Raw genomic sequence first — 22062 nt, forward strand, 5'->3', positions numbered from 1 at the left:
ATGCTGCAGATCCATGGTGATGGCAGGCAGTGGGCCATATGGCAGCAGGCAGTAGGCAGAGGGTCCAGAGAGCAGAGGCAGGGACAGCTGCAGGTTTCTGAGCAGTGGCTGCTCCCGGGCAGGGAGACACACAGTGATGGCAAGAGACAGAAATATGGATAGGCGTGTCACGCAGAGTGAGGTTGGATATTTATTTAGTGGTTATGGAAAGGAAGGGGAGAAGAGTAGAGAGGAATATCTAGTTGTGAGTCTCTGACTTAATTCCCATCTACTGCCAGAAGTTTCTCTGATGGAGATTGAGTGAGACACTGATCTATGGGTACATCAATGTATCATTAGCAATCATTTTATTGCTGCTCCTTTAGCAGAATAATAATAGTAGGTTTTCCCCTAGGCTCATGACATATATCTAGTATCAGGTTCTTGACACTTTAGCAGGTTCAATTGTGGGTTCTAGTTCATGGAATAGACCTTAAATCCAGGCAGAAAGCGGTTGGTTACTTCCATAATATTTGTGCCACTATTGTACCAAGATATCTTGCAGAAAGGCCCCTGCTATAGGTCTCAGTATCTAGATGACATTTATAATTATATATCTCCTCTGTATCATGCAAAGTACCTTCCAGCACCATGAATGCTGATCAACAATAGAGTTGAAACATAATTTAAACATTTATGGTCACTTTTTCTATAATTGTTTTTACATGTAATATATATGTATGTGTGTGTGGATTTACATGTAAAAATATATATGTTAGATAAATATAACCTTCCTAGTCAGTATAATGTTACTCATACATTTATGATTGCAGGATTGACCATTTAGTATTATATAACTAATTTCTGAAGAAGACTATTTCTCCAGCTCTCAGCCACCTTTAGTTTCCTGTAATCCTTTGTCTAGAGTTGGGGCCTACCGAGTTTTTCTCCTACTACATTAGCTCTCTATTCACATTGTCTTTGTTCAAGTCATGTTTAAAAGGCCATTTTTGTGGGATTTCATGGGTATACCTCCTCTGACATTTCTAGGAGATGCATCTTACAGCAAATTTTCTACTCCATCCCTTCTTCCCCAATTTTCCCCGCATCTGAGATGTAAGAGTTGTATTGTAGATCAATCAGTACGGAGCTCCACAACTGCATTTCAATCAGTTGTGGTTTTCTGTAATGTTTCCACATCTTCTTCAAAGAGAAAGGGTTTCCTTGATGAGGGGTAAGGATTACATTTATCTTTGGGTATGTGGGTAAATATTCAGAACATTTGGTGGTTTAAATTAAAATGATTCTCTTCATATCATGTGTTTGAATATCTGTTCACCAGTTGGTGAAATTATTTGGGAAGGATGACGTGGTGTGATCTTGTTAGAAGTCTGTCACTGGGATCAGGCTTTAAAATTTCAAAAGCCTAAAAGATGTTCAGATAATTCTCTCTACCTCGTGATTGTATCTTAAGATGTGAGCTCTCAGCTGTTGTTTTTGTGCTATACCTGTCTGACTGCTCCCATGTTTTTTCCTACCATGATGTAACCATGGACTCCAACCCTCTGAAACTGTAAGCCCCAAATAAACTTGTTCTTCTATAATTTCCCTTGGCCATGGTATTTTAGCACAGTAATAGAAAAATAACAAAGACAGAAGTTTGGTGTCATGGAGTGGGCACTGCTGACAGACTTGATTATGTGGAGTTTTTTCAGAGAAGTGTGGAAGACTTTGGGACTTTGGACTTGGGAGGTGACAGAAGATTATAAGTAAGATTTAATGGGCCTTCCTAGTAAGAGCTTGAAGGACAATAGGGCTGAGAGCACTGGATTATTGAGGCCCAGCAAAAGGGTTTCAGGGGAAACAAAAATAACCAGGTTAAAGACTATTTTTATACTCTTTTGGCAAACAATATGGCTGCTTTCTGCCCTTGTCCTAGGAATCTTCCTGATACCAAATGGAAGATTTTTGAATTAATTTTCTTAGCAGTGATTTCAAGATAGTAATATTGACTATATCATTGTGGTTATTAGAAATTTCTCTTATGTGGCTCTACAATGAAAAAGAGCAAGAAGAGTATAAAAGAAAATTTTATGCAAATTTAATTCAAGGAGGGTACCAGGCTTACCCTCAAAGGACAACTGAACTTGGCAAAATTAGCCACATGGTTCTAACTTTAGAGTCATGAAGAATACCTGATTAAAGAGGTTGTAGAATCTTCTAAGGATAAATACAGACAGGCAGTGGAATAAGCCAGAGAGAGAGGGGGGGGGGGGTGTTGCAGTCAACAAACCTGCAAGGATGAATCCACTAAAGCCCTCTGACATAAGACATGGAACTATAAGATTTCAACTAAATTCCCACAGGCCAATTTGATGAAGGCAATTCCTCAATTGAGATTCTCTCTTTCCAAGCCATGTTTCGGTTTGTGTAAAGCTTTAAAAAAAAACTGTAAATGTGACAGGAATTAGTCTCAAGAAAATCAAATTTATTGAAGAAGAAGGAGGAAAAAAAACATTTTTAGGCATTTGTTGACACTGAGCTTACATTTTTATTGGCCTAAAAAAAGAACAAGGAAGTATGAAAGAAGCATTTAAAACAGAAAGAATTTTGGTAAGAACTAAAGATAGAAGAGTTTTATAAATAAATAGAAAAATAATTTCAAGAACACAAATAGTTTGTTCAAAACACTGGATTTTCAACTAACAAAGGAACATAGCATATTACACAATGGAACAAAATTATATAACACAGTAAAGAATAACTGAATCTACAAGATATGAACACATACATGATTAGCTACTGTATCTAGAATCCATTTGATGTCTACCAAGATCTCCATTTGCTGACACTGGGTTTCAGGGGGCATAAACATTACAACATAAGATACTCTTTTTCACTCTATGAATTATGTCATATTAAACAAAAGGTAGGATGCTTTTGTCATCAGCTGCAGAGTGTGTCGTGGAAGCAAGAATTGCAATTTCCTACAACAATTATAAGCATCAAGCCGGCTGCTGGGAAGCAATGTTAAGAACTAAGCTTCTACCAGTATAAAATCTGATCCATATGCATTCTTATGAATTTATACCACTGGGAACACTAGAAATTACAATTTTCTGTTGGTTTCTTCTTTCATTTCTCAGAGCTAAAGAGTGCACTGTGCTTTTTCTGAGATGTTGATAAATTGTGAAAACTTATTGTATGTGGCCTGATCAGAACATTGTAGAACAATGCTAAATAAAATTAATCTATTATAGGAAGAGCTGACTCATAAATTAAGCGGACAAAATCTCAGAGTACTTCCTGTACTCAGGATAGTATGCTGAGAGTCTAAAAAGAATAGTATTTAAACTCTTCTGCACACAAGTATAAACCACTACTTTGTACTCATTGCTTGGTTTCTTTGTTTCAGGTAAAATTTCATAGCTTTGTTTTTACCACCACCCCCCTGTCTTTACATCAAATTATCTAGGCAGCACAAGCAGTTTGATGACTCCACTAAATCAGAAAAAACAAACCTATCAACTGCAAATCAACTGTCTTTTAGAGGTTAAATCACATTTTCAAATCTGATAATGTTTAGCAAGATACATTTTGTTCTGAAGTAAATGCTGAGTTGTACTTTTAGTCATGAAAAATGACTTGTTTATTTGGAACAAACTTAGAATAAAGCTGTAATCATAAAACGTTTAAGGAATATGACGATAAATAACAATGTGTCAAGCCACTGTTACAATCAGACTTTGCCTTCTTAGTATTTATTAGTCTAGGACTGTTTTCAGGTAAAAATAACACTAATTAGAAATAACCAAACAAATCACTCACAAACCACGGAAAGGCCAGACTAAGCTCAGAGTAAATAAAAAGAAGACAAAGTGACCAAGACAACAAGGATGAACAGGAAGTGAAAGAAATGAGCTCCCACTGGTGTCTGGACCGTTTTCTGTGTGAATGCTGACTGGCATCTGAGTTGGCTGAAGTGATTCTGGCTAAGCCTAGGCAGATAGATACATGACTGACTGAATGAAGCAGCAGCTCTTGGGGGGAACATTTGGCAAAAGCACCACAGTGGGGGAAGAGAAGCAATACAGTCAATGAATGTTCTACTTGTATCAGGCATGGCTTCCTATTATTTTGGATAAAGCACACTCTTCCTGGGTCACTGATTGTCACCTGTGTAGAATAATACTCACCTTGCCCTCTCTGGATGAACATCATGAGACCTAATGAAGCTATCTATCGCCATTAAATTTTTTACATGTTAATTTCTTTGTGATACTAAAGCGACAAACAGGGCATAGTTGTTCGAACAGACTATAGTTATAATAATGAGGCCATAGACGAGGAGACCAATGATAACAGATTCAGAAGTTGCATCACATAAGGGCATGTGGTACGGCAGAGGGGTCAATCATCCAGATTTGAGTTCTAGCCGGTGACGATGTGAGTGTAGACAACTATGTGTAGGCAGCTCTGTGGGTGCAGGCAACGAATAGATCAGTCTGCAGCTTCCTTGCCTATATAACGCAAATAATAATATCAACTTTATAATCTTTTGGTTTTTTTACTGTCTAAAGATCTTTATTTTAGAAATAGTTAAACAATTTCCAAGGTAATGCATTTATCCAAATGCAGATAATCACATACATTTTAAAATTAAAGTGGGTAAGAGAATCAAAATCTACAAAAAAGCAAATATTTGGTGTTTTGTTATTAGCTTATATTCTTCACTCATACTGTAAGCTGATTTGAAAATTAACTCTTTCCTTTGGTTTATTTTTGTTTGTTTGTTTGTTGTGTGCAAGATAAGATCTCAAAGTAGTTTTGATTTGCATTTCCCTGATGGCTAAGGATGTTGAGCAATTCTTTAAGTATTTCTCAGCCATTTGAGTTTTCTCTGTTGAGGCTCCTATTTAGCTCTGTACCCCATTTTTATAGTGAATTACTTGATATTTTGATATCTAGTCTTTGAATTCTTTACATTTTTCAGATATTAGTGCTCTATTGGATGTGGAATTGATAAAAAACAAAATCCCATCTGGAGACTAGAACTTTGTCCGAATGATAGTATTTTTTGTCTTATAGAAACATTTCACCTCATGAGGTATCACTTATTAATTGTTGATCTTAGCACCTGCTCTAATGGATTCTGTTCAGGGAGTCTTTTCCTGTGCCCATGATTTCGAAATTATTCCCCACTGTCTCTTCTATCAGGTTCAGTGTATCCGGTTTTATGTTAATGCCTTTGATCCACTTAGAGTTGAATTTTATACAGGCTGATAAGTATAGATCTATTTGCATTCTTCTACATGCAGATATCCAGTTAGATAAGCACCATTTGTTGAAGATGTTATATTTTTTCCAGTGTGTAATTTTGGCTTTTTTAATCAAAAAAAAATCAGGTATCCATAAGTGTGTGGGATTATGTTTGGGTCTTCAATTAGATTCCATTAATCAATGTGGGTTTTTTTATGCCAGTACCATGTGGTTTTTAATCACTCTAGCTTTAACATGAGGATTAAACATAGTTTATGGCATGGGTGCATATTATGCAATATTGATAATATCACAATGCTCACCTAAAACACTAAGTTGTCTAAACTCCTCCCCAATGGGAACTGAAGAGATCATAAACTCTAGAGTTATACTGTTTGACTTTGGTGACACAAAACTCAATGCAACATGGATATGTATCCAAGGTCCTTGTCCAAGTAATCAGAAAATCACAAGGACAACAGCTTTGATTTCAACTTAAAATAAGTGGGTGGAAAAGGCTACCTTTTCCATCCCATCATTATTTTATAGATTGATAGCAAAGCAAATTAAATCCACCTCAGACATTATTGCTATTAGCCAAGTTTTGACAATGTAGTCAGTCAAATTTACTTTAATATTTTCACAATCTCATTTAACTTTCCTTTATATTTGCTAAAAGACTAAAAATATGCATACTTCCTATAAAGATAAACAAAACCTTGCATAAGACCCTTGGGTTTTTTGTTTTATCTTTAGCAGCTTCTATTTCTGTAACATATTTCTATATTCTATTTCATAGCCATTTTCCTATCAATACCTCCAGAATCTAAAAATTAATTTCAAAGTAAATATCATATTGCTATAGTAATGCATGGGTGCTGATGGTTGAAAAATAAGTGTTAGGCAGATATTACTACATGTTTATGAATATGTAGTAAATTGACAGCTAAAATAAAAAGGACAACAATCAAATAAACAAAGAACAATAACAAACTTAATAATTCTAAATGCTTCAGTGAACCTAAAGCAACCAGAATTCTCTTACATTAATGGTAGAAAGACAAAATTGGGCAGCCATTCTAGGAAACACTTTGGCAGTTTCCTATAAACAAATAAATGCTTGCCATATGTTTGAATAATCTACTAAAGTAGTTCCCTTAGATGAATTAACATTTATTTTTAAAATGCTATTGGAATAGCAGATAATTTCTGCTTGGTTCATTTAAAGGTGACAGAAATTTGAAATAGTCCATGAATGAGTAAAGTTGGGACCACTAAGACATTAGAATAGTATTCTGCGCTGGAAAGGAGAAACAGTGTGTTGAGACAAGTGACAGCAAGGATGAGTCAAAAGCATTGCCGTGGTGCAAGGAACCAGTTGCAACAGGCTCCGTGTTGTTCAAGTCTACGTATCAGCTTTTGTAAGAAAAACAATGATATATACACTTGCCGAGGTACTCTGTGGTTACCAGGAAGTAAAGGTAAGGAAAGCATAGTTTGACCTTAAAGTGGTAGCAGAAATTGGAGGGATATGGGAAGTGTTATGAAATCCAGTTCCAAGAGGGGTTACATGGATCTACCAATGTATAGATCTCACAGAACTGAGTTTCTAAACAAAGAGTGCATTTTTCCTGTACATTTAAAAATTAAAAACACAGTTAAAATGCAGTATTTTTATTTGAGTGTTTGTGTTTTGAGGAATTAATACCAATAAATAATATTAATAAGGCAACATTCCAGCACACTGACATTTATTTATTGTCATAGCAAAACAAAGTAGTTTGTTTCCCACACTACAGAGGAAATTTTAAATAATAGAGAGCTGCAAGGAGAGAATTGCTACAGATGGCCCAGTAACACCTAAATCATGATAGATAGAAGGCTAGAGAAACAGCAAAATTATCCTAAAAGTTTTTCAAAATAGTTCCAAAATAACTGAGGAAATTTCTGGAAAATTAATTTTAAAGCTATATAAGAATTTCTTATAGATACAATCATCCTAAAATCTTGGGTTTTTTGAGGATTTTTTTATTGATTTTATTGAGCTATACATTTTTCTCCACTCCTCTCCCTGCCTCTTCCCTCCCCTTCAACCCTTAACAAAAGCTAAACATCTGCCCTCTGTGTCTATGGCTTTCTTTCTAGTTTAATTTGAAAAGGGAAAAATAATGTTTGTACTTTGCTTAGATAGTTTAGTAGATGAGCACTGGAGCACGATTAATAAAACTCAGAGAGAAATCTGGGTTTACCGTAGAGACTAGAAAAGCAAAGCAGCCAGCCACTGGCTCCTACCGCTACTTCAGTCCGAAATGGCGATCTTGCCTCCAGGAACATCAGAATGAGACTATATCTCCTCCCATTTTATAACTCTCTCTAGGGTTGGAACTAAGGGCATGCACCTCTGGGATTAAAGGCATGCACTGCCTGGTTTCTATGGCAACTAGTGTGGCTACTGGGATTAAAAGTGTGTGACCACTGCCTGGTCTGGAAGGCTGGCCAGTGTGGCTTTTTTACTTTGTTGATCCTCAGGCAAGTTTTACTTATTAAAGTACTGGTGAAATGCTACTACAGGGTGCTAAGTATATAATTAAGTAGAAGCATGTCACTTAACATTTTTCAGATTCTAAGTCATCTCTCCTTTTACCTGCAGGGAGCCGGACAGCTGACATCCTGTCCCGTTGGAAATAAACAACTCCATATATGGCTATGCCTTTGGGAGCTGCGTGTCCCGTTTCCCGCTCGCTGATGCAGTCTGGTGTCAGCTGATGGTGGCAACCAATCACAAGGGCGACCCGTGTGCCTACTCCCTATATAAGCAGCTGCTTTTATGCTCTCGGGGGCCCCTCGCTTCCTGCTCTCCCTCAACCAAGAGGCACTCCAATAAAGCGTGATCTGAGAAGAATCCTCATGTGGTGGTTGTTCTTCCTCGCTGGCGGAGAAGTTCGCCACATTTACCAACAATATTATCAACAGGTTCATGTAATTTAAAATACCTTCATGTCACTTTCTAGTGTCCCCCGTAGTGTGGAATTGTTATTCACATCACTTCCTCTTTTTTTTTTTCAGTTTCGGCTTTTGTTTTTTTTATTCTTTTAGATACAATTTTATTTTTAATATAGGAAATATTTAAAACAAAAGATGTTCAAAAAACAAATCCACTAACTCCAGACCTTACTTTCATCAGGAATCCCTTACTTCTCACCAGCCCTTCCTCTGCCACTCTCGATTCTTCCCTTTGCACCGAAACTGTTAATCACTAACCCAGGCTGATGCGAATTTCACCTCTACTGTCTTCCGACAATCAAAGGCAAACCCCTTAATGACCGGTGGACTCAGAGGGAGTCAAGAGGCAGAGGGAGTTTTTCTGAAGACGCCAAAGCCATGAACATATGAATCATCGTTGTGTCCTACAGAATTGCCTGTCTCTCACTAGGAGCTGGACCATCCTGATCATTTCTGCTGCCCAACCTGGGTTGTCTCGAAATCTTAGTCCTCTTACATCTGTCTCCTGAAATTAGCTGTCCTAAAATAATATAATAAACACATTCCCTACTTTTTCAGCCTTAAAAATACAGAGGCGATAAGGAAACAGGCTAAGCCAAAAGTCCTGTTTTTAAATTTCATTAATAAATTTTCCTGACATCACTTCCTCCTAAAACTTTCTGATTTACAGTATTATTTTCTGAACCAGTATTTCATTAAATACTAAATTCTTCTCAGTCACCACTAAGAGAGGAGGCATTCACATTATCAGAGTATGTGACTTGTTCTATATGGAGTTTCAGGTTTTTTCATGGGCAAACCCCTATGATTATTCCAGACTTTATTGCACCAATATTTGACTTTGTGAGTCATATTCAAACATCCCTCTGCATTCAGGTTAAAGTCCCCCTCAAAGAGGACAAAGAAAAATAATAAGATATTTTAGAGCATACCTAATCGCACAAATCTAAGGCATCCTAAATAGATTTTAGGTTTTACAGCATGAAGCATATACAGAAATTTAGGATGAGGCGCTTTTAAAAAGGAGCATTAAAAGTGAAATAAAGACAAATTAAATTAAAGGTAAATTTAATTTTTTAAAAAATAAAAACCATCTCTATCTAAATTTACTCAGGAATAAAAACATCTCTGTCAGGACAATCATGTTGTTCTTATGTACATATTGTAATATTCTTGTTAATTGTGTCATGCATTCATTTAACCACTGCTGATTATACTCAAGAACAGTTGAGACACCCAGCCTCACAGATGAGAAATAACTGGCTTCTTGGGACTTCCCATTGGTAGACAGCATTGTTGGATTAACTGGACCATGCCTGTCGTGTAAGCCACTCTAACTAATCAGTATGTGTGTATATATGTATGTATGGGATTATATATTTATTATAGTATTATGTATGAATATATATCTATATATTCATTCTAGCAGCTCCATTCCCCTAGAGAATCCTGACTAATACAATGGTGAATATAGTCCATTGAATAAGTTGGACTTTGAAGCAACACAATGGCTCAGAGGTAAGTCACGTAGATGGGTTGACTTAGCGCTTGCTCGTAAACAAGAATGTGTTATCTGATGAGGAAGACTAGAAAGATGGTTGACAGGATGGCTCTGTGAGAAGAGCACTTGCCATGGAAGCCTAAAGGCTAAGGTGATTCTCAGATCCCTAACAAAGGTGGATGGATGAGAACCAACTCCACAAAGAGAACCTTGAACCCTCAAGTGTGCTCCATGACATGCAGACACAATAATATAATTCAATTTGAAAAGAGCGCACTGAAATAAAATATACTCAAGATATAAGTTCAAGGGGGGAAATCAATGAAAAGTCTTGTCTTCTCCAAAACCCAAATTCTTTTCTCCTCTCCAAAACCCAAATTCTGCTCTTCGTATGGATATGTGTTCCAAAGTGTTTCAAACATACACATGAAGTACAAGCTCACATAATTTTTTTCCTCCTTGCAGCAGTTTCTCTGCTCACGAGACAGCACTATCTAACCATTTATATAACCCTGTAAGGCCTGGGCCCTCCATTTTAACAGCACTCTTACCCAATCCATCACAAGGATGGAAAATGGTTCACTTCTGTCCACATGCCCACAGTATCCCCTTTCTCACCTTAACTATACAAAATGTCTCATGGTTTTCTTGTCTCGCACAAGCTGTTCCTCTGATCAGTAGGTGTGGAATCTGATTATGTCACCCCACACCTGAAAAAACATTCAAGAAGTTTTCAGTTGCTTGAGTATAAAAAGCCACATCTTTAACACTGCCTGTAATCTCTCCCCAGTAGCTCTTTCTCACACTTTCTGCTGCGACCTCCCTGGCTGGTGCAGTACTAAGACACATCAATGCTTCTTCTGTCAACGACATTGTTTCCCACTCTCTACTCACCCTTTATATTGAAGCACAGGTCTGTTTCTTCAATGAAGCATGACCAAACTTGCCAACCCAAATTCCTATTGCACATTTCCCCAGAAATGTAGTTTTTGTCTTTAGGAGCATCTCCCTTCTAAGTGATATTATATGTTCTTTGTGTGTCTTAATGTTACTGATTGCCTCTCACTCAGGAATTATGAAGCACATACTCTATCATGGTTTATGGCTTCATGTCCAGCTTAGTGATTGACAATCCATAGCCATGTGTTAACTGCTCCTTTATGACAGTCCCATGCAACCTTAGTTGCTGCTGGTGTTTTGGCTGTGTCTCACTAATAATAAAAATCTAAATCATCAGGATTTGAGTTAGTTGCACAAAAATAACTGCCTACAATTATTTACAGAAATTTACAACAAGTGAAGTAATTTGGGGGCCCATTTCTTCCCAAGCCCTGAACCCATATCTTTTCAATGAGGCTATAATATCTTCTAAATTTGGTAAATTTCTAATCACAAGCAAGGAACAAGTAACTCCCTAGGCTAACTCAAATTTTGAGTTTTTCTTCTTACTGTTCTAACTTTGATCCACACCTCCGGCTCATCTGCAGTTTGAAAAGAGGGAGATTATGCTAGTATTTTATATTATTATTTTTATCTGTTGTAGAAGGCCACTTGTTTGTTCCTGGATGCCCAGACTCGCAATAACCACACAGAAACTCTATTAAGTAAATCACTGCTTGGCCAATCACTTAAGTGTATTGCTAGCTAGCTCTTACATCTAGAATTAACCCATTTCCATTATTTTATATTTTACCATGAGGCTTGTGGCCTACCAGCAAGGTTCCAACTAGCAGCTCACGTCTTTTACCTCTGGTGGCTACATGGCATCTCCTTGACTCCACCTACTCTCTCTATATATATCTCATCCAGCTTGGCTATATTCTGTTAAGCCATTGGCCAAGAGCAGCTTCTTTATTCATTAACCAATAAAAGCAACACATATATAGAAGGACTTCCCGCACCATTTATCTGTTTGTTTTTAGAGAACAGTTTATCCTGAGAACCCTAACTCTCCTCTTAGTATATCCCAACAACAATGCAGGCAAGCATTTCCTATAGCTGAGTTAACCAGCAGTGAAATCCTAATTATCGAGGTACAGAATCTACCTGTGAAGGTCTCAGAATAAAAACTGTTTTGGGGCTTAATGCTCAAAGCAGTGGATTGTCTTCAGTGAAACATAACACACCACATTTTATCTACTAAATTCTAGGTTCTCCAAAGATAAATCAGTCTCACTGGGAAGCTTCTGAGAAAGCAATTTAGGATGCACTTTTGGAAATAATAAACGCTATCTTGCCCCATTAGCATTTCAATGCACTTACGGTGCAATAAAATTTCAAGTATTGCTGTAGGAGATTTCTTTTTATGCTCATTATTCGCAAGCTAGCACCTTTGCAAGGTATAAAATGTACTTCCAATTATTTTTGTAAAACATATTCTCTCTCATTATCAATTTCACCAAAATGCTGTCATATTTCACTATAAATTATCATGCCCTCAGTTACTCCTGCCCAATCAGATTCCCCTGTTTGTTCTGACATTATTAGTTTAACTGATTTTGCTACCTTGCATTTCCACTGGCCCTTCCTACCACTTTACTGAAATATCTGACATTGACTTGAACTAAGACCAAACAGATAGGAACCCCTATTCCTTGAGTCCCTATTCAGTTGTAAAAAGTGTGTTAATACTTCAAAACATACCAATTTATTTAATTCCCAGATGACTCCTGAGATTTCCTAATAAATGCAGGTCCTTTCTGGTGAGACTTTTGATTTACAGAAGTGTTCAAGTGCTGCCTAAATCCCTGGGACAACTTTTCTTGGGCACATAGCAGAAGCCCCAACTCCAATAGTGCTGGCGAGTCCAAAGGGCAATTTGACCTTCTTAATAAGTTTTATGTTGTTTCCCAGAATGACTCTCATTCTGTGTGAAAAGAAACAGAAAAATATTAATCCTTTGATTCTTGTTTTCTAGAAAAGAAAATGGCATCTTTTGACATGTTTCTGTTCTTATAAGGACTTTCGGGCAGCCTTGTGTTCACAGCAAAGTCTTCAGCAAATGTCCATTTGCAAGTAAAAGTGGCCAGTGTCTGTTTGAAAAGGCTTTTTTAGGAACATGATTTAAAACACAGACGTAGGCTTCACAATAGACCAGAACTGGTCTGTCTATTGTTAACCTTTACATAATAAAATCAACCGGGACTATTAACTGAACCCAGGCAGGACTTGACCATGATTGAGTGAGGCATGAGTTCTTAGCCTAGTTGATCTCAGAAAGTTGGCAATTTTACTTGGCAAAATGCTCTTATTATATTTGTTTGTATATTTTAGCTTGTTTGTTTTAAACGTATGATTCTTTTACGATGCCAAACTAAGTAATGCTTTCGCTTAGCTTTATAGCAAATTAATAGGGAAAGTTCACAGAGCGCCATAGTGTCTAGAATTAGGACATAATTTTCCTTTGCCATTCTTGAAAGAGAGGAAGTAGTTTTGCTTAAAATACCAGTGCACTGTATCCCTGGGGGTCAGGCTGAAACCTGGAAAGGCTTCTGTGAACGTCTGTATATTTTCATTGGGTGCTGTAGAGAGATCGTATTTCCTGATTTAATAATACATACGACAGCAACGAGAATTATTTTAATATGCCCGTGGATATGAATCTAACACATAGACCTATGGAAGAAAAGGAGGGAGGACGGAATGAGGGAGTGACTGGGGGAGAGACGAAACAGAAAGACCACAGACTACATCCATCCTAGGTGCTGCTAAAATACCATTAAGGTAGCTAACAGAAGTGTAAGTTCCATGAGCTGCTAGCCAGAGTCAAACACCAGTGATGCGGTAGCGTCAGGGTCACTTCATTTATTAGTAAGGACCCAATCCATCATTGTATCACCTGGCCTCCTCCACACCACGTGAGTGGTGCAGTGTGATTTCCATGCACACTCTGCAGACAAAGAGCTAGCTGTCTAGAGAGAGTGATGGAACTTGAGAAAGAAGTTAAACTGAGCAGCCAGTGGCTAACCCGGATCTGGTTCTGTAGCTCCATGGCTTTTCTATTGGTAGTTGGTGGTTTATATGTCATTTTCTCTGTCTGGATTTTGCTATTCTGTTTTTGGAAAGTGTAGACATTTAAAAGCATTTCAACAAGAAAAACAAATCCTTTTGCTTAAGTTGTAGCTCCAGAGACAAACAAATGAGTGATCATCTGATTTTTTTCAAATCTATTTAAAATGTGCATGCACACACGTGTGCGCATACATACACATGCACACACACGCATACATGCACACACAGAGAGAGACCATCTCTTCCTGAACATCCCTACAAATCAGATCAACCCCTGTAAAAGAAGAATTGTGCCCCAGTAATAAGATTCCGGATTTCATTTGTGGTCTAGAGTCCACAAGCTCCCATGGGCTTGGGTCAGCTTTCACTGTGGATTTCCCAGTCATGATCTTGACCTGCCCTCCCTCTCTCCAATTGGACTCCCAGATCTCTGCCTGGTGCTTGGCTGTGGATCTCTGCATCTGCTTCCATCAGTTACTGGATGAAGTTTCTATGATGACTATTAGGGTAGTCACCAGTTTGATTACAGGGGAAGGTCAGTTCAGGCACCCTATCCACTATTGCTAGGAGTCTTAACTGGGATCATCTTTGTGGATTCCTGGTGATTTCCCTAGCACCAGGTTTCACCTTAACCCTGTAATGGCTCCCTCTATCAAGATATCTCTTTTTGCTCTCCCACTCCATCCCTCACCCAACTCACCCATCCTATTCCCTCATGTTCTCATCCCTCATCCTCTCTCCTCTACCATCCCCCTCACCCCCAGTTTACCCAGGAGATCTCATCTAAATCCCCTTCCCAGGGCGATCCATGCTTCCCTCTAAGGGTCCTCCTTGTGACCTAGCTACTCTGGGGCTGGGGGTTGTAGTCTGGTTTATCCTCTGCTTTACATCAAATATCCACTTATGAGTGAAGACATAGCGTGTTTGTCGTTCTGAGTCTGGGTTACCCCACTCAGGATGATTTTTTCTAGTTCCACCCATTTGCCTGAAAATTTTATGAGGTCATTGTTTTGTTTTTGTTTTGTTTTGTTTTTACTATTTTTTATTCATTAATTCTTTCATTCATCCACGTATTTATTTATTTTATTTATTTACGGTGGAAGAGGGCATGTGGTCAAGAGAAAGGGATGTGGCACGGACCACATGGTGATCATGTCTTATAATGTTCTAGCATTTCAGCATTGCAGACCACACTTCCCCGAAACCTTCTTATCATTTCTTTTTTTTTTTTCTTTTTTCTTTTGGATTTTTGAAACAGGGTTTCTCTGTAGGTTTGGAGCCTGTCCTGGAACTTGCTCTTGTAGACCAGGCTGGCTTAGAACTCAGAGATTCGTCTACCTCTGCCTCCTGAGTGCTGGGATTAAAGGCGTGTGCCACCACCACCCAGCTTTATTTTCATTTCTAATGACTCTCTGTATTAATGTGTTTCCCTCTGGGAAAATTTTGTGTGGATGGGCTTTGGTAGAGGATAAAAGTGTGCATAATGGTAGCCTCCCTCAACAAAATACTTCTTTGGTCCAGAAGTGTGGAGGGGGGGAGGGGGGTATTCCTGACACAGAACCAGGAAGTTTGCTGTGTAATTCCTCCTAATTTCACCGAGAAAGGAAATTTTAGCATTTACTGAACACAAGACTGAAATGCCTACGACTCTGATGCAGAACCTGAGGCCATTAGAGGCAAGAGTTCAGTTAACCAGTACAGAACGCTCAGAATGGTAGGGTGTCAGGGAAAAGAGTAAGATGTCCTGACCTTCCCTTTCGGGAGCATTCTGAGGGTGAACAGATCCCCGTCGTAAGATAAGAAACCCTAGTTTTACTGTCTGCTTCCCAGAGATCTCTTCTATATTCCTGGAAGTTATCTTTGGTGATTGGCATACACTCGCTGAAAGATCTTCACACTCCTTCCACAGCCTTCGGTTGATCATTGTTTACAGCTGTGTAAATGCACCACATTTTCTTTATCCATTCTTTGGTTGAGGGACATCTAGGTTGTTTCCAGGTTCTGGCTATTATGAATAATGCTGCTATGAACAAAGTTGAGCAAGTGCCTTTGTGGTATGATTGAGCATCCTTGGGATGCTCAAGAGTGGTAGTGCTGGGTCTTGAGATAGATTAATTTCCAATTTTCTGAGATATCGCCACACTGATTTCCTAAGTGGCTGTACCTGTTTACACTCCCACCCCTTAGTCCACATCCTCTCAGCATAAGTTGTCATCAGTGTTTTGATCTTAGCCATTCTAACAAATGCAAAATGGTATCTCAGAGTTGTCTTGATTTGCATTTCCCTTTCATGCAATTCCTTAGTGTCTTTTGTCCATTTGAGATTCTTCTGTTGAAAATTTAGATCAGTAGCCCATTTTTTAATTTTTGTTATTTGGTGTTTCAATATCTAATTCTTGAGTTCTTTGTATATTTTGAAGATCAGTTCTCTGTCAGATCTGGGGCTGGTGAAGATCTTTTCTCATTCTGTTTATTGATTGTTGCTCTCAGTGTCTGTGCTGCTGGCGTTATATTTAGGAAGGGGTCTCCTATACCAAAGCTTCCACGGCTACTTCCCACTTTCTCTTTTGTCAGGTTTAGTGTAACTGGATTTATGTTGAGGTCTTTGACTCTCTTGGACTTCAATTTTGTGCAGGCAATACTTATAGATCTATTTACAGCCTTCCACATGTTGACATATAGTTATGCCAGCACCATTTGTTGAAGATGCTTTCTTTTTCCATTGTACAGTTTTGGCTTCTTTGTCAAAAATTAGGTGTTCACAGTGTTATGGTAAAAATAAAACGGCACCATTCCCTTAGTGGCTGCAGCCTGCAGCGGGCCATGAATAGCTGTACTGGTAAAATGTTTTCACTCAGGCACCCTTATTTAACAAATTGTTTCATATATATACCAACTAAGTTTTCATTTTGGTAATTGAGATTTAATACTAAAATTTAAAACCATTGTATTGAATTTTAGGATACAAATTAATTTGTTCAATTAAAGCTAGCATCTCTATCAAAAGACTCGGAACATAAACAAATGAAAACTATACATCATAAAAACAAAAATGACCTTGAGGTCTAATTTATTTTATTCATAAGGTGGATAGTTTTACAACAACTTGATGCAAGCAAGAGTCATTGGAGAGAAGGGAGCCTCAATTGAGAAAATGGGTCCATAAATTACAGCTATAAGACATTTTCTTAATTAGCAATTGATGGGCGTGGGCATAATTCATTGTGGGTGGTGCCTTCCATAGGCTGGTGATCCTGGGTTCTATAAGAAAGTAGGCTGAGCAAGCCATGGTGAACAAGCCAGTAAACAGCACCCTTCCATGGCTTAGGAACCAAAGCTATCCAAACCATCCTTGGACATCTCGGTAGATGCAACCATGTATCCATAGCTCTTATGCTTGGCATCCTAAGGAAGAAAGAGCTTCTAAGGTGTGAAACATTTTTGAGACCATTGCCCTGTCATTTCCATGAAGAGCACTTAGCTTTCTCTGGCCACACATTATCCTCATTTTAAAATAGTGATCTGACACCCTCACACAGACATACATGTAGGCAAAGAATTAATGCACATTAAAAATAAATAAATAAATAAATTATTAAATGGTCTCTTATCTGTACCCTTGATTTTTTAAATTTTTCTCATTGGCATGCTGAGGGTTTTCCTGATGTTAATAATATGCTTCTCTTTTGTTTAGGATTTCTATCTTGCTTTTCTAACACTTAGCCTCAAGCAATTTAGTGAATCCGTGCAATGTGCTGAGTGCTTAAATTCTTTAAAGTGTTTGTTCAATATTCTGATTCATTGTTTGAAATTCCAACCTTCCTCATAGTCATGAGACAGGAGCGTAATTCAGCTAGATTCTTTGCCATTTTATAACAAAGATCACTTTTACTCCAAGCTGCAATACCCTGGTTCTTGTTTCCACCTAAGTATTCATCAAAATGTGTCCTTTATTTACATTCATTTATTACTTATCATATAGTATATAGAGTATCTATATATTATATATTCATAATGACATTTAGCTCATAACAACTTAAGAACATCTAATGATTGCGATTTTTCCTTAAACTCTTCTCTTCTACACAGCCCACCAGAACTGCCCCACAGCTGTGTGCATGGTGATGCAAGCTCCTCCTCCCAGCATGCACTTCGACAAGTTTTAAGCCTCTACCCTTTGCCCACTTCTAATTCAGTTTCCACGATGTGGGGCATTTGTAAAAGCAAAGTTCTAGCTCTCTTTTTATTATTATTAAAACTTTCCCCCTCCTCCCCTCCTCCCATTTCCCTCCCCCTCCCTCCCTTTCCCTCCCCCTCCCCCACACTCCTCCCCTTCCCTCTCCAATCCAAAGAGCAGTCAGTGTTCCCAGCCCTGTGGGAAGTCCAAGGTCCTCCCACCTCCATCCAGGTCTAGGAAGGTGAGCATTCAAACAGACTAGGCTCCCACAAAGCCAGTGCAAGCAGTAGAATCAAAAACCTAGTGCCATTGTCTTTGGCTTCTCAGTCAGCCCTCATTGTCCACCATGTTCGGAGAGTCCAGTTTGATCACATGTTCCATCAGTCCCAGTCCAGCTGGCCTTGGTGAGCTCCCAGTAGATCAGCCCCACTGTCTCAGTGGGTGGGTGCACCCCTCACGGTCCTGATTTCCTTGCTCATGTTCTCCCTCCTTCTGCTCCTCATTGGGACCTTGGGAGCTCAGTCCAATGCTCCAATGTGGGTCTCTGTCTCTATCTCCATCCCTCGCCAGATGATATTACTCTTATTTTTTTTTAAATAATAGAATGTGTGATGCTGAGAATGAACAGAAGTATATTTCCCACAATTCTAGAGGATGAAAGTCAAAGATCATGGCTAGAACTGAAGGCTTTCTCCTACTGAAAGCAAGAGGGCCAAACAGAGCCCATTCCGGGAAGGCATTATAGCACTCAGCTTAGATGACAGAGCCCTCAGCACCTAAGCGCTTCATAAAAGACCCAGCTTCCGAAATCTCATAATTGGGAATCAAGTTTCCAACTCACCAATTGAGCTCTACTGCAAATTAAATAATTAAATAAGTAAACTCTTACTAAAAATAATCACTATAGATAGATAGATAGATAGATAGATAGATAGATAGATAGATAATAAATTGGCTGATTTAAATGCATGTGTGTATGTATGTATGCATGTGAAAATTAATGGACTATATAATATATAAAATATATATGGAATTAAGACTCTAATGCAGACGTAAACTAGTTGAATAGTGAACAAATAAGACAAATTTAGGTACAACTAAATTAAAACTGATAATTCACATGATTAATACATAAATTTGGTTAGTACTAAATTAGAAATAAAGTATTAGATCACGTGATATAGATGCTAGGGAAGCTAAGAAAATCATTATATAATGTTATATAATCAGAAAGGAAGGCTTATTTTCAGTCCTTACGCATCTAATTTCTTTACTTCTGATGGTGAGGCTATATATATTGTAGCTAGTACTGTGTGTGCCTCATGGATTCACATCATAGATAAGTACTGATGGTCAAATGCACTCTTTACAGGGGCATCCTCCTCTGGCAAGATCACAAATGCCAGCAAGTAGGTAAAGGGAGAACTCAACTACCCCTGAAACAGTTACAGGGAACAGTGTTTGCTTTTTTGTTCCACTTGCACAGTGGAAGCCTAGTGACACTGATTGGTGAGCACATTATCTCAGACTGGATAGTGAAAGCTCAGGCCACCAGGGTCTCTAACAGAAGAAGCTCATTAAAAGAGATGTGGAGCATGCCAGTCAGCTACTAGCTTCCCACGCTGTTTCAAGAATTTGTGGTAGGAGACCACTTGTTCATTTCCCGACCACCCAGACTCCCGAAATAATCACAAGGAAACTATATTATTTGAAACACTGCTTGGCCAATGACTCTAGAGTATTCCTAGCAAGCTCTTACATATTAAATTAGCCTGTTTCTATTAATTTGTATTTTACCACTATGCTCATGGCCTACTGGCAAGATTCCAACTATCAGCTTGCATCTTTCTTCTCTGGCAGCTACATAGTGTCTCCTTGACTCCGCCTTCTTTCTCCCAGCATTTAGTTTAGTACCCCCCACCTCTGTTCTGCCCTGCTATAGGCCGACAAAGCAGTTTCTTTATTCATTAACCAATAAAAGCAGCACATATACAAAAGGACTTTCTATATCAGTGTTCTGAATTCAGGAGGACAGTGTGCTGTGTTTCTTATTTAGAAGTGCAATGTACCAGGTAGACTGGCTGTCAGGTTAGGAGGCCTGCATTTTCTCCTACAGTCAACATTATTATCGCAATCTTAATTATTAAATGAATACTTATAACCAGGTACAGGGAAAGATAACTTTTATAACAGGTCCTTAGTTATAACCTTCTGCTAGAAAAATGAAAGTTAATTTTTATTCTTATTCTGCTATTACCTTTGTTTTTTCTTATGAATAGTGACTGAATTTAATAACTTGTTCCTCCTGCATCTATTGATGTGATTGCAGCTTTTATTGTGCTAATGATATTAATGTAATTTTGTCAGTATTTCCACTTGTAAATCTACACAAACAATTTTGGAAAAGTTGCAAAAATCCAACATTGGCAATGGCAAGTTGCATTTGTTTTTTCCTGCATATTATATTTCTACAGCTATTTCCAAATAATATATATCACGATATATAAGCATATGAGTAAACATGATATGAAATCACCTTCCCGTGAAGTTTTAATACTTTTTTCAGAAATTTTTAATCTAAGTTCATAAGTTGGACTATCCTCTAAGTTTTATTTTTTCTTTCCTTTTTCTTTTTTCTTTTTTTTTGGGGGGGGTGGTCTGGTTTTGTTTCAAAGTTTTATCTTATTGGACTCCAAAAACCCAGTTTTATTCATCCTAAAAAAAATATGAGATCTGTGAGATATGAGAGACATTTGTGAAAGTTTTGTCAATTTTTTCTTGCAGTTTTATCAAATATCAATTTTTACTTAATAAGTTTTAAGACTGCTCTTAAATGCTAACAACTTAGAATTCTTGTCTTTCTGACAAATTAAATGTTACATTTTTGTAAAGTTATTACTTTAACCAGTGAACACATTGGCCTTAAAGTTGCTTTTATCCAAAAATATTATGGTAAGTGGCACAGCTTTTTTAATGGTTCTCTGATGAATGTTTTATATCTTTTAATTTTAATGTTTCTTTATATTTATGTCATTTATATAATTATCGCTGCATTTCTTAAAGCACAGCCTCCAATCACTTGACAATTAAATACAATATGCTGAATTTAGAACATTTGAATGTTTTTATACCTTCCCCATGCCCAACCTTTCTTTTCAAATCCCCTTCACCCTCCTTTCCATTATTCCTTCCTTGTTTCTAAATTCTCCTTTTAAAAGAGACTGGTGGCTCAATACTATTCAGCTCTGTGTTCCGTCCGTTTTTATCAGAACTCCTCCATATTTTATATTCTACCAAGCTCAGTCATCCATGATAAGAAGTGTTGCTGTGCTCAGTCCAGAATTTTCATGTCTGAAGTGGGGGAGGTTTCCAGGGTATTGAGATAGCTGTGTGTTCCCAGACAGCATTTTTTTTTTCACCGAGAGGTCTGCTGTAGCCTGGCATTCCTATCTAACTATAAGGAGTGCACCAGACACTTAACCTCTCTTAGTTTTCTCGTTGAAGAAAATGATCTAGTACAGATTTTTGTTTCCTTATCATATGATTGGTACTCGTTTTTAACTGACATGCTATTCTGTAGTGTCTTCTGGAATGGCTTTTTTGTTTAGTCCTCCGAGGTTTTATAAATGCTAACAATAGCCACTTGCCCTCTTTCAGGTCTGGAGTTGACCTTACCTTGAGGGAGTCAGGAAAGAGTCTGTTCCCAAGGCTGTGCCAAGTTGTGTGATTTTGACCAGGTGGCTTAAAGTCTGTTTACCTTCTTTTCCTCCCCACTATTATTGAAGTTAGCACCCTTAAAATCGTGTGTGAATAGCACCGGACTAAACTTTGGGAGTAGAGCCTGATCCTAAAAAGGAAATGAGTTCCAAGAAATGAATGTAGAAAGGAAAACTACTATCACTGGTAGCTCCTTACTCCAATTTCTCTTTTCAAATTTTATACAGAAGTCATGAAGAGAAAACGTGGGATTCAAACTCTACTTTTGACCCTAAGTGATGAGTAGGAAGTAGACCCCAGTGATGCAATAGCCAACGTTGGCAGTTCTGTGTTCAGTGTGGTGACCTTGTTAATAAGGTGATCTCCAGTAGGTCCAACCTAGAGACTAGCTGATTACACTAGAACTCAGAGGGTT

General features: G+C 38.0%; 1 long non-coding RNA gene across 1 annotated transcript in view; it reads right to left on the bottom strand.

The window, feature by feature from the left end:
* Window positions 1-10374: 10374 nt before the first annotated feature.
* The window catches only part of LOC142852791 (uncharacterized), a 40671-nt gene continuing 28983 nt past the window's right edge, over window positions 10375-22062 (bottom strand). The window contains exons 2-3 of the long non-coding RNA XR_012910995.1: window positions 12386-12608; window positions 10375-10452 (exon numbers count right to left, since the gene is read on the bottom strand). This is a non-coding gene — a long non-coding RNA (uncharacterized LOC142852791). The remainder of the gene's footprint in view (window positions 10453-12385; window positions 12609-22062) is intronic.

The sequence above is a fragment of the Microtus pennsylvanicus genome, chromosome 6 (genome assembly GCF_037038515.1).
Source record: "Microtus pennsylvanicus isolate mMicPen1 chromosome 6, mMicPen1.hap1, whole genome shotgun sequence".
In the NCBI taxonomy this organism is placed as follows: Eukaryota; Metazoa; Chordata; class Mammalia; order Rodentia; family Cricetidae; genus Microtus; species Microtus pennsylvanicus.